Consider the following 13,458-nt stretch of genomic DNA (forward strand, 5'->3'; position numbering starts at 1 on the left):
AGAGAGAGAGAGAGAGAGAGAGAGAGAGAGAGAGAGAGAGAGAGAGTATGCGTGAGTGTGTATCGTGCCGGGCAGTGCATTTAAAATATTATTATATTACCGAGTTGTCGTTGTGAGATAACTTCGTTTGTGTGTACGCTTAACTGGATAGAACTTGTTAGTATCATTAGCAAGTGGATCAATCGCACAAACGAAACGGCCAACTTTTGCTATCCGCTCTTTCCTCTCTTTCTCCCTCCCTGTGCATGATTATTAAATATCTTTTTATAATATCATTAATGTAATCGCATGCGTGTTGTTGTATATATAATGTAACATATTCATTTATATATTCGCAAGCGTGTTGTTGTATATATAATGTAACATATTCATTTATATATTTAATATTCATGTTAATGAATATTAAAAACCTTTCTATTATTGCCAAATAGAGTTGGGAAACGTCTGATATATAGAGAAAACTGTTATGGTTGTTACTACTTTCCGATGGAGACTGATGCGCGTAAACTTTATAGCAAATTTAAGTATATTAAATCACGAAATTCAATGTTGACTCCCTTGTAACTGATCAGATTGCACTAATTTTTTTTATCGCATAAAAATAGAAATACGAAAGAAGTACGAAAAAGTGAGAAGAATTAGCCCGAAACAATGTTAAATGTGACATGAAAGTCTGAGTATGTAACTTTTAATAAGTTTCATCCTACTTCAATACACAACAAAAATAATATATAACAAAACTAATGACTCATTTATTTATACTGATATAAAATATTTTAAAAATAAGAAACTGTATATTTTCTTGAAAACAGTAGCTTTTTACAAAAGTAATCGCTTGTTCTATTTTAATAAAAGAGTTTGGATTTAAGTAAATATGTTATTAGTACTCATATCGAATAAATAGTTTTTATCTTTTGGATATTTCTTTTCTCTAGGATTTGGTTACGTCATGCAGCACTGAGAATTCCGCTCAAATACGTATAGTCAGGCAGTAAAGAAAGTGAGTGTATGTGGATCGTTGATTGAAAAAGTACGTGGCCTAATGCAGAGATAACGTGAATATAGATTAAAGATTTAACCAGATTCGCACTATTTCTGTCTTAAGTGACATACTTTTTCAACGACTTACGTATCATTTCCACAGTAATGTGATTCCCTTCTGTACTTATGGGTAATATTAATATTATGCTACGACAACCATATTTAGCCAAGTAAATATTTCTAACGTCTTCTCTTTTTTTATCTTGACTTTTTCACTTTAATTCGATGAAAACGTTTCCTGTCTTTTCCTTTCTCGCGTCTGTATACCTCTCATTCTCATTCTCTCGATTCACATTTCTCTCTCGCGTCGATTTGCACCCTCGCGGCAAGATTACCCATTATTCACGCGATTATTAGAGTTCATCGGTGCGCGCGAGCAGAGCCCGCTTCTCGTACTAATAGCGGCCGATACTTGCGCGGAAGCGATACTTCGTGTTATCCGTTTAAGTATGTATCTCAGATACAATCGGTAACAAAAGTGCTTGAAAAATGAAAAATTTTAATATCTGCTTCAAACGTGTTGTAAACCTAGTGATAAGATATAAATAGTGGCTAACATAATATATTATTAAATTATTTAAAAAGTTTTTTTTTACTTTCTCAACAGTTTATTACTTTTATTTGCTTTTTTTTGGCTTTCTATAGTAAAACTTTAAAAGTGAGTGTATGTGGGTCGTTGATTGAAAAAATACGTTGATTGAAAATAGTCGATTGGAGGTCGGAAAACTGCTGTTTTATGCCCCGAGTAGCATTATACTAAGTGAAACGTGGCAAAGTAGTCATGAAATTAGTTTTAAATTAACATTTCTTATTCAGATAGTAAAATAAATCTATAAAAGCGTAATTTTCTTCGATAAAAATACGTGGCCTAATGCAGAGATAACGTGAATATAGACTAAAGATTTAGCCAGATTCGCACTATTTCTATCTTAAGTGACATACTTTTTCAACGACTTACGTATCATTTCCACAGTAATGTGATTCCCTTCTATACTTATGGGTAATATTAATATTATGCTACGACAACCATATTTAGCCAAGTAAATATGCGCAAAATGTCCTGAATTCAACTTTAGAACATTAAATTTCGTATTTATTTAACATCAATATCCATCAGTGCAAAGAAGAAAAAGTAATTGGTATAAGTTAAAACAAGTAAATATGCATTGTCTGAACAATAACTATCAATATTATATGTTGTTATTATAAATATTTAATGAAAGAAGTTAAACGTAGCAACAGCGTTTGTGGCTTGTACGCTGGCAGTAATGCACTGTGCAGGCAGGTTAGATGAAACAATAAAAACCTTAAATTTTACACTTATCCTACTATTCATCGAAATTATTTAATTTGTATTCTTGTCCTCTGCATGAAACAATACAAATAAAACAAGAATTTACGATGTAACTTTATTATACTGATTTATAGGTTATTTGTTTGATACACCAGCTGATTGCAACGTTGCCGCATTTCCACAGTCCAGTTACTAACTCCTTACGACAACCGCAAAATTTTCACAAATAAAAATTAATTTCTCTGAAACCGTGTTGTGAAAACTAATCAAATTCTGCAAATAGTTCCAATAATTCAGGATCTATATGTATAAAAATACTTAAATTTTTGGTACTATTTTTTCTATACATTTTTAATCATTACATTCAGGAAAGTTGCTTTTGCCATAAGAACACATATAAAATTAACATAATAATTCAACTCTTCAACGGTTTAGTGAATCAACTTGAAATTTTTTTCAGTATATTATAGATAATTAAGGAAAAGTTATCCAAAGTTTTATCAAATTGGTACTATTTTTATATAGCTCAGATATATTCTTAAGCGCGATCCGAGCGTAGGTCGCGCGTATGTGTATTTGAGCAGTCCGGGAAGAATGTTCTATTTTAAGTCATTTACGGGATCGCGGGCGCTTAAGCCGCCGGAAGACTCGGTGAGTCCCGGGGAGCGCTGGAGGCAGCGGCAAAAACGTTATTACTCACTCGAACTTCTCTCGAAAGCGATTTTCGCGCCTTACGTGCGAAGAGGTAATTCTCCTGCGACGTTATTCGCGACGTAATCAAGCGACGTTATGGCGACGCGCGTGCGGAGGAAATCGACGTGATTTCTTCAAACGTCCAGCGCGTATTCTTTCATAATGAAACAAGAACAAAAAGAGTTACGGGTCGGAGAACGCAACGGCGATGGCGGCGGGGGCGGCGGCGGCGAGGAAGGGAGAGGGAGAGGCCGCATGCGGTAAATAATAAAGAGCAGTTTTTCCGCGCCGTGCGTGGCAGCACGCGACGCGATAAGCGTATTCGCCGGGAAATTGCTACCATAAACGGCCTGGCAACTTTGACATTTCGCTCTTTCGACAAGCGCGCTGAATTCTGCGCGAGTCAAAGTTATAGAGTTTCCAACGAGAAATCCGATTCGCGACACGATCTGCACTATTGCGAGGATCGCTAATTAAATCGAGCATTAAAATTTATCATGTGTAGCAAATTAACGCTCTATCAATTCGCGCTCTCGTTGCGCCTTGATAAATAAATCTGATTGGAGCCCTAAAATAAGCGTGTATCTGAGGATCAGCAATTTTAAGTCTTGGGATCTTCCCCACTCCAACTGTAAGAGCACTCCAACGTACATGAGATTTTTATGTGATCGGTTGTGAATTCGCGCGGAAATTAATTATTGCCGATAGGTTTTAGGAATAGGTATATTTTCTTATTTAAAAAGTATTTTATATTTTATATTAGTATATGTAAAAGTGTGTAAGTAAATAAATGTTATCAGCACTCAGCGAATAAATATTTTTAGAAATAAATATATCTTTTATTTATCTTTTATTCTTGACTTTTTTCTCTCAATGTAGTTCAAAGTAGTTGCTTGGGTCTGATAGGCCCAAACTGAACCATATGTCTCGAAAAAGATGTTCAAAAATATTGTTTTTCAACGAAGTTATGGTAGTTTAAAGTTGCCCGATAGGCCCAGGCTGAACCGTATGTCCCAAAAGTACACGATTGGAGAGTTAATAAGCACACGATGTCTCACGAGCGCGGCACGTTACACGAAAATTCCCCTCGCCATGCCGAGACCGGCATTAAGCCGAGTAGTCGAGGAACGTCGCGAAGGGACGGACACAATGGAGGTGGCTCAATAAAAAGGATTTCGGCGCAAAGGATTTCCCACTGCATGATTACCCCAGCCGGTCGGTCGTCCAAACAGCGCACATATAACTCTCTCGTCGCGGTGGGCTCCTATTGTAGAGAGCGCGCTTTTTCTCCTCATCGAGACACTCGTTCGATCCCGCGGTCGAAAAAAGTACAACGCTTTTACGATAATTGCGCGGCAGCGTACACAGCAACTTCGCCATTATCGCCGAGCGGAGTCGGTTCTATAAACGTCCCCGTGAATACCGGACTCGGATACCGCGCCGACCCTTCGTTATTCGCGGCCTCTTAACGAACGAATGCGAATAATTAAGTTACGTTGTTGTTCCCTGGCTGGGCATTGTTCCGCTCCATTGCCGGCAAAAGAGAGAGAAAGAAAGAGAGAGAATAAAAAGGGAAAACTCTATGTGAGAGCGAGGGTGACGTCTGAGAAAATGATTCACGAGTGCACCCGAGACGTCGCTGCTTCTCGGCTGGACGCTTTTCGAAATTAATGTTTCGATACAATCGGGAAAATCACCCTCTCGCCGGCGACGGTAATTCGAAATTTCTCTCGGCGGAGGAGCGCTACGGGAGAAAACCCTGTCGTGAAGGACGCCCCGGCGTGAAAACGTGCGTCCTTCGTCGGTGCAATCGGCGTCGGTAGAAGTTAGATTTCCGTCAGTCGCGACTTCCAAAAGGCAGGCAAAGTCGCTCCTCGCCTATCTGACGGAGGTATAAAAACCGTGAGCAGTGCGCGCTTATCTTAGAAATGTGCCACATGTTATTCACTCCGTTCATCTTTGTCCGCCGGCAATACTCTCTCGTCTTTCTCCCTATCTCTTTCTCTCTCTTTCTTTCTCTCCATCAACCTCTCCTTTTTCTCTCGCTCTCGCACTCGTCACTACATCTGTTTCGCTCACCACCGACTCTTACTCTCTCGCTCCCTCATCTTCTCTCCCTTTTTATCCCAACTTCTTCCCCTTACCCCACCCTCGTTTCACCATCGCGCGCTCACGTTCACGCTCTTCCATTTTCGCTACTCTTTCTCTCCGCTGGCTTACTCGCCGCTATTTCTCCGCGCTGTTACTCTTTTCTCGCTCTCTGTCTTTCTCGCTCCTTCTCTCTCTCTCTCTCTCTCTCTCTCTCTCTCTCTCTCTCTCTCTCTCTCTCTCTCTCACGTTCCCTCCCTTCCTCCCTTTCCCGTTCCCTGAATCCTGCTCGTCTTCCATCTCCGTCTCCCTTTTACCCGCTACCTCGTTGATCCTCTTCTCCGTTTTGCTCGCGCCACTCTCATCTCCCTGCCTTCCGTTTCGCCTTCTCGTTTACACTCTCGTGACGCGCGCTCTCACCGCCCTTCTCTCTCTCCCACGTACGGGGCTCTCCTCTCTTGCTCTTACACGCGCGCTGTTTCTCTTTTTCCATGTTCACCACTGCGGAGGGACTCTTCGGTTTATTGTGTCCGTGTGTCCATCTCGCTCTCTTCCCCTCTCTCTCTTTCTTTCTCTCTCTTTCTTTCCATCTATCTCGTTTTCTCTCTCTTTCTCTCACTCGCGCTTCCGACTCGTTCCTCCTGCGTGCACCTTTCGACCCGTGTCGAGCGGTATTTCCCTCCTTCTTTTCCGTTCGGTCGACCGTCTTTCTCTCTCTCGCACGAGCCGAAGGTTTATTCCCTCGGCGCAGGGCCGGTTAAAAACCTCGCAGCCCTAAGCGCTTCTAAACGGGGACGCTCCGAGTAGACACGGGAGAGTATCGGCAAAATTATTTATCGTATCTACCGACCCTATATTGGCATGCCGAAGGTCAATAGACGCCGTGAAATTTGTCAGGATTAATCACGTTAGCGGAAAGCATCGTCGAATATTGATAAAAAAAGATTTCTCTTTCTTTTCGTTAACGCATTTTTTAATGAATATTTGACGATCTTTCCCATTAAACTTGATCGGCCAATCCGGTATAATCACAGATTGTCGACGGAGCATCCAACGGAGGACGCCTATCTTAAAGAAGACATCGCATTATCAAACATTCCGGAGACGCCTATGCCGATAGTAGGTACGACGACCTACGGGAAGGGGCGGAGGAGAGCGGTGCTGGGTGCATCTGCACCGACACTATTAACACCGTATGCGACCAAACGCACGGGGGACGCACGTGGACACAGTAATGTGTGAGAGTGCACGGATACAGACGCGCGCGTGCTGTTCGCTCGCGCGAGCGACTTGGTCTTCGGGGGACAAAGCGGCTCGGCATTTCCTGAGAGCCGCTCTCTGCGTTAAAACTACAGTTAAATGCGCTCGATGGACGGGCGGCATCATCGTGTGTGTGCGCGAGCGCATCACGGTAGACGCTGACCGCGTCGTCAGATTCCGGTTACGGGGACGCTTCTTGCGGGCTCTCCTCTACGCGCGAGAAACACAAAAGACTTTCTTATCCTTTTCGAATAGTCGTGCTTTGATACAGATAGGGTGATCACGTGTCGAGGAATGAAACGCAACGTTGTGATTGCGCAATGCACCTTGTACACGTGTCGCTTACAGTTACGCGTAGGCTCTTTTGCATTTTTTTTAAAGCGCGCAGCGCGAGTTGTTCCGGCGTGCGCGGCAAAAAGCTACACGCAGCGGGAAGATATGGAATCAGTGCGTGGTATTAGATAATTCGCGTGTGCCTTATGCAAAAGGTAGTCGCTTCGCGAAGGCTGTATATTATGCTGCACATTACTGCACTTTTTGTCATCATCCTTCATTACATAACGGTCGTTTATTGCGTGACGATAGGACAGGAGTGATTCTTGAGCGATGGCATCGGCGAAGAGACGCGCGGACGGGTCCTTCGCGCACATTGTGAGATACACGGGCCGAATTTTTACAGATGTACATCTCAGATGCGCGACAGAAGAGAGAACGAGGGAGAAAGGGGCGAGAAATGACGAGTTTCTGATGTAAAATAAAAATAGCGCGTCGTGTGCCGACGTGAGAAGCGCGGCCGCGTCGAGTTTTCGGGACGTTGTGCCTTCTCGACAATTATGCAACGCTTTCTGCATGAGTAGGCGGCACGAGCGCCGAGTGTTTTCAGTTTCCCGCTGTTTAAACAGATTACATTGAAATGCTCGAGCGGCTCTCAAGTGCGTTTATACGTACGAGCGTAATATGCCGTAAGATACTCCAAGTACCGCGGGAACACACACATACACACAAAGGAAACGACGCCGGCGAAGTCGGCGACCTGGCGAGGGAAAAACGCCAATTTTTCGCGCGTGATTCATCGTTGGACAGAGCGCGACGACTTGCACCAGCCACCAGCGGCGTGTCGCGACAATAACGATACACTGATGCCACATGGAGGAGTTTTCTAGTAAAACTTGTCGTGAAATTTTGCAACCGCGGAAGAGAGCGACATTCTGCTGTAATTGGCTATCCTTTCACTTCATTTGTGCTGTTTATATTTCAGAAACCGTGAAGTGCTATTGAAAGATTTGCTACGCTGAGAAAAAAATACTCGAAAATTTTCTCGTGGAATATAACATTTATTCACGGCAATAAATTTCATTTTACACAGAAATAAACTTTATTCCTCAGATAAATTTTGTAAGTACTTTATCTCAATATACGCTTTTAGCGAAACATGGTAAAATTCTAGCGAAATTTACCGTGTTCCTTAGCAAGATAGACCTTACTGACAGCCCACTCTCCCGCACTACTAGAAACGTAAGTAAATTTTGAGAAGTATATTCTAGTCGCACAGTGTGTACAAGTCTTATAAATCGTGCATGCAGAGAATTTTCTAGTCGCTATAGAATTTTGTAAGCTAAGAATAGACCGACATTCTGCAGCGATTGACTATCCTTCCATTTCATACGTGCCACTTATATTTTAGGAACTGAAATGTGCGATTAGGAAATTTCTCATGTTTTCAGCGAAACATAGTGATAAGTTCTGGCAAAATTTACTACGTTGCTTAGCAAGACAAATCTTATTGACAGCCTATTTCTGAATTACTAGAAACGTAATAAAATGGAAAAGAATGTACATGAAAAAAGAAGAGACTGTAGTATTCAGCCATGTAAACCCGCGTCTTATTCAAACACCCGATACTTAGGAATCTAAAGTCCATTCGTTTTGAAAGTTTCCTAAAAGAAACGTCTACGAACGGTGATTTTTCAACTATATCCGATAACGAAAATACTCTTATCGTCGACGTTATAAAGCCCAATCTACAATCTTCCCTCGTTCTCGTTCTTTTTCTGATTGAAGACTTGAGGTTTTAATCAGAAAGAGATAACAAGAAAGAAATAAGAAGCGCGTTGTAAGTCAGACTTAATATACCGATAATCACCGAGTCTGACCGCATCTTCCTATCTCGTACAGAGACGAAAATAGGCCTCCCGAAGTAAAAGAGCAAGCAGCCCGTGACGCTCCGAAGACACGAATTTCGGCCAACTGTCGAAGGTGAAAGCGCGTTGTTCGGCGAGAGCCGTTATCAATTCATGATTGAAGTTCCGTCAGTGCGGCAGATGTATACACGCTCGCCGAGAGTGCGTGGTCCTGTCGTGGGGGAGCTGAGGGCGACGAGCTTGAGTTTACCTAAGGGAGGGACAGCAGCTCGCTTCGCAGCCTCGCGTGCCGGCGAGGCATACGTAAAGCGTTGTCGCGTTCGCGCTCTCGCGCAGGTGGGTTTACCTGGCCGCGCCGTAAAGTAGCGGTGGCTACGCGATACGCTCTCCCGTAATCTACATCTGCCTTCCTTCCTTCCTCCCGGGTTAATTAAATGAAACTGCGAAACGCCTCGCGCGTCGCGCCATCGCTGGGCAAGGCGAGGCGAGGCGAGATTGATTTTTGAATTCTCGACGCGGCGCACGGCCCCGATAGCCGCTAATGCGAGGTGCTCGATGAATGTTAATTGGCAGAATCGATGCTCGGGTGCGAATGGTAATCAATTGTGGCGGATTGCTGCGAAGAAATGGCCGCGGCCAAGCGCGCGTGTTTTTACCGCGTCGCTCTTGGACGCGAAACTCTGCCACAAGGATAGCCGCGAGACGCGATGATCTTTCTCCCTCTTGAGAGAATGTGTGTATGTGTGTGTATGTATTAAATGTTATTTGCTCTTCTTTATACATATATGAAATTGAGGTTTGTTAATGCGGTTATCATCGAGGTGGCATTTGGTGGGAGAGAAAAGAGATTCCGAGAAATTAGAACTCCGATAGATCAGCGGGGCTAGCGCGTGCGAATGCTGAACGGGGCCGAGTAATTTCTTCAAAACTAACTTGGCAATAACGGCGCGATTGTGCGCTTTAATTGTTCGCCCCGGCCATTCTTCCTCTCGACCTCCCTTTTACTTCGTAATAACCCTCGCGTCCGTAATTGAGACGTGGCTATACATACATGAAAGAGCGCGATTTCTTTTCCTGTCGGATCGAGTACGCGGCGGCCGTAAATCCATTGCCTCTTTGTAGCGACAGATGTTCAAAGGAGCACGCTATATACATATGTGTATATATATATATATATATATATATATATATATATATATATATATATATATATGTATCCATATAAATACACATATACATACATGTATATATATATATGTATGTGTATATATGTACGTTTATACATATGTACATGTATCGGGCTGTTCCTGTTGCGCATAACCGAGTTTATTCGCGTGCTGCGGAAACTCGGACCGGCGCGCATGCTTCTATACACGACGTGACGCCCGAATTTTCCTGCGAAATTTCCGTCCCGAAATTTTCTCGCCGCTATTTTCCCTAGTTGAATTTTTGCGCGCCAATCTTCCTCCGTTACTCCCGATACGGAACTTATGGCCCAGTTGCACGACTTCTTACATTCTCTCGCGTAACTCTCTCGCCTCTCTGTGATATTATGCATAAAAGATATCTTCTCCGCTTTGCGCCGGCGAGCGTCAAACGCGACGCATCATTCGACACCGTCTCATCGAGATGAAAAACGCTCTAGCGAATTTCGTGGAAAAGAGAGAAGCTCGCGAACTCGCGTCCCGCATGAGAATTAACACGCATCCGTCGCGCGATGAATTTTAATCGGACGTCGCAACTCGCGTCGTCGGGCCAGCTTTGATATTGCGTATGTCGCGATAATACTATCGACTTAATTGCGAATGTGCCGATAGTCGAAGTCTCTTTTAATGATCTCAGGCATTTTTTTTTTAATTAACAGAGTCGCGCCGTGTTTCTTGATAATTACCGGCTCAACGACATTAGAGAACTATCTCAGATGATGCCGGGACGACGCAAATAACGCCGGATTGGACGAAAAACTCCGTCGTGTGAGTGGTGATAAGGTAAAAGCATTAATGCTCGTGGACACTGATAACACCGCTACTTGACTCTTCACATTCTTATTGTTCTGATTTGTAAATACAGCTACTCAAACTTTCAAACATTTCATGGAACATATGTATTTACAGAGTGTCTCGTGACGAACATACCAAGGGTATCAGTGTGGGATCAGTTTTTAAGAAAACTTCCTATAAACATGGATGAAATTCATAACAGTTAATACAAGCCGAGTACAAAGCTAAGGACTAGATCTGGCGCCTTTTTTCTTAATCTTCTGAAAAAGAACTCCTCCTTTCAGATAAGGAGAAGTCAATGGATATCAGACCTGCATTGATACAGCATTAATGACGCATGTTGACAGATAAGAAGCAATCACAAGGTTCCTCGTGCGATTACTTTGTTCATTTCAGATTGCAATGCGCGACGTATTACAGCCGGTGAACGTAAAATTGAACAATTTATGTGATTTTTATTTTTGTTCAGTAATTTCTTTTCTCACAATGTTTGATTTATTGTTGGACTGTGTTTCTTCTCAATAATGAGGCACTAGAAAAATTGTAACTTAATTAAAATTAGCTTTGAACGTCTAGTACTCGGATAACTGCTGTGAACTTCGCCCATGCTTACAGGAAGTTTTCTACGTAAAAGTTCATTTCTAGAACACGTTCTTTTGGTATGTACAGCTCGTCATGTTAAAATATACCCTGTGTACTTTGTGTTAAAAGTTTAAATGCTCATATTTAAAGATCAAAATAATAAGAACGTCCAGAGTATCAGTGTTATTAGTGCGTAGGCATCGATATTTTCATCTGAGGCGTGTATCTCGGGTAATACCGTTGGATTGGCGACGCGAATATGTATCGCCGATACCGTGATCGCGCGATTGCACGTTAAATTGATACCATAATCACTGCCAATCGCGAGCGTATTGATATCGTAGGCCGGCGGCGGCGGATACACTGTTTGCTCTAAAACGCTAGAAATAGCCGCTTATTCACGGAGGGTTTTACCATGAGAAAAAGACACGGAGTGGAAGGAGGCGAGGGAGGGGGCAGGGGGGAGACGGGGAAGAGGAGGGGGAAGCGCTCGGAGACGCGATGAGTGAAAAACGACGAGAGGCACACGAGCTGTTAATAGTCGTAATTCACGTCGTAAATTGGACGGGCTCTCTGATTCACCGGTTTTATTTGTGCGGCGAGACAGGTAACGTTTAAGCAAGTAATTATTAGTTGCTTACTATGGCGGAGCGAGCGAGAAGCGGCAGATACTACTACTCCCCGGCGGCCACGCCGGCGACGTTACCGTTACTCTCCTCTTTGCTCGAAATAAATCCACTTTTTAGGCGAAAGACCCGTACTCGGGGTTATTTATACCGTCGTGCTCGCTCGACGTACCGGCTCAAGAAACAAGGAACACACACGGCACGAGTGTGATAAAACACGGAAATTTGTTTTACAACCGGAACGCCGGCGCAGTGATTTGTTCTGTATTTACTCCGGCAACTTTGTCGTATCGAGTTCATACAGTCGCGCTATATATGAACGCCCTCGCCCCTCTGCATTACCTCTCCAATGTCTTTGGTCGAAATATTCAGTACCGCGTAATTCCATTAGAGTTTATATCAGAGAATGTGTGTGTGTGTGTATGTGTGTGTGTGTGTGTGTGAGAGAGAGAAAAATAGAAAAAAGATACACGATCATTTCCACGAGTGAGAGAAGAGAAAATCGATATCATTCACCGTTCGCGCATTTATTTCCGCACTACACGATGTTTCCCACGAGCACGACAACAAATCGACCATTGAGCGCGACCAAATTCGCGAGATCAACGGCCACCGAGGCGATTAACACCGCGGAACGCGATACGATACGATAGAGTCGTGTGTCGCAGTGCGCGCGAGCGAGCCAAGAAAAGAAGAAAGACAAATACGTCAATACTTGCTCCCGAGAACGGCAGGAGCAGAGGACGTAGCCTCGTCGTCCTCGCGCGCACGGTATTCCGTTTAGCGTGGCGCGCCCGCCAGTTGCTCCCCGAATAATAAAATTCGATAGCGAGGGTTTTCGAAATACCGCCGGTTCAATTTTATCAGGCGTCGCGACGTACAGCGACGCGGGAAGAAGGGGGTAGTGGCGACGGCGGTGGCGCTGGTAAGAGGGACGGTGGCGGGGCGGAGTGGCCGGCGTCGATCCATTATTCGAGACAGAAAGGAAAAAAGGGGCCGCTCCTCAAAGCCGCGTGCGCGTTCGCTCGCCCGCTCGCTCGCGTTATCGCCGAATAACGAAGTTTGTATTGCGCCGTCGACGTCGACTCGACTCCCGAGTAATTATTTCGAGCAGGATCCAATTTGAACTTTGTTCCGCTGTTGCTGTGTTTTTATTAAATTGATTCGTGGGAGAGTACAGTTAGGCTCTGTCAGGCGCATAACGGACGAGCCGCATCCTCCTACTACTCCTCCTCCTCCTCCTTCCCCTCCTGCTTCTCTCCCCCTCCCCCGCATCCCTACTCAAACGTTTATTAGTCTACGTCGGACTAACGTGAACGCACGTTGTTACTTTGCATCGCGCATGTATCGCGCGGTAGGTGGATAGGTAGTCCGTTTTATAGGATATGCTCGTTAGCACTCCGGGTATAAATAAGTACGACTCCGTGAGCGCGCGAACGAGCGCCCAAGTGCGCTCTAACCGCTGGAAAACGAGGCGTCACAACTGTTACCGAACCGAGAGATAGAGAGCGCGGAGGAACGAGGAGAAAGGCAGAGAGAGAGAGAGAGAGAGAGAGAGGAGAACGAGAGAGAAAAAGAAAGAGAGGAAGCGCGTTCGGGAGGCATTAATTTGTAAAACGCTCTGATATCCTCCTTAAATGTTCCCAAACGATGTCCGCTTCAGCGGGACTATAGCAGGAATAAGATACGACCTCAGAGAGAGAGAGAGAGAGAGAGGGGGGGGGGGGGGGAGG

At 44.1% G+C, this 13,458-nt stretch overlaps 1 protein-coding gene and 1 long non-coding RNA gene across 3 annotated transcripts in view; one reads left to right on the plus strand and one right to left on the minus strand.

Annotated features, from left to right (window-relative positions):
- LOC116848141 overlaps nt 1-2,626 on the plus strand; it is a 114,733-nt gene extending 112,107 nt beyond the window's left edge. The window contains exon 4 of the long non-coding RNA XR_004378910.1: nt 936-2,626. This is a non-coding gene — a long non-coding RNA (uncharacterized LOC116848141). The remainder of the gene's footprint in view (nt 1-935) is intronic.
- LOC116848140 overlaps nt 1-13,458 on the minus strand; it is a 183,818-nt gene that overhangs the window by 121,725 nt on the left and 48,635 nt on the right. The window lies entirely within an intron of this gene.

This window comes from Odontomachus brunneus, unplaced genomic scaffold (genome assembly GCF_010583005.1).
Source record: "Odontomachus brunneus isolate Ranch 3 - 2012 unplaced genomic scaffold, Obru_v1 Obru_scaffold_090, whole genome shotgun sequence".
Lineage (NCBI taxonomy): Eukaryota > Metazoa > Arthropoda > Insecta > Hymenoptera > Formicidae > Odontomachus > Odontomachus brunneus.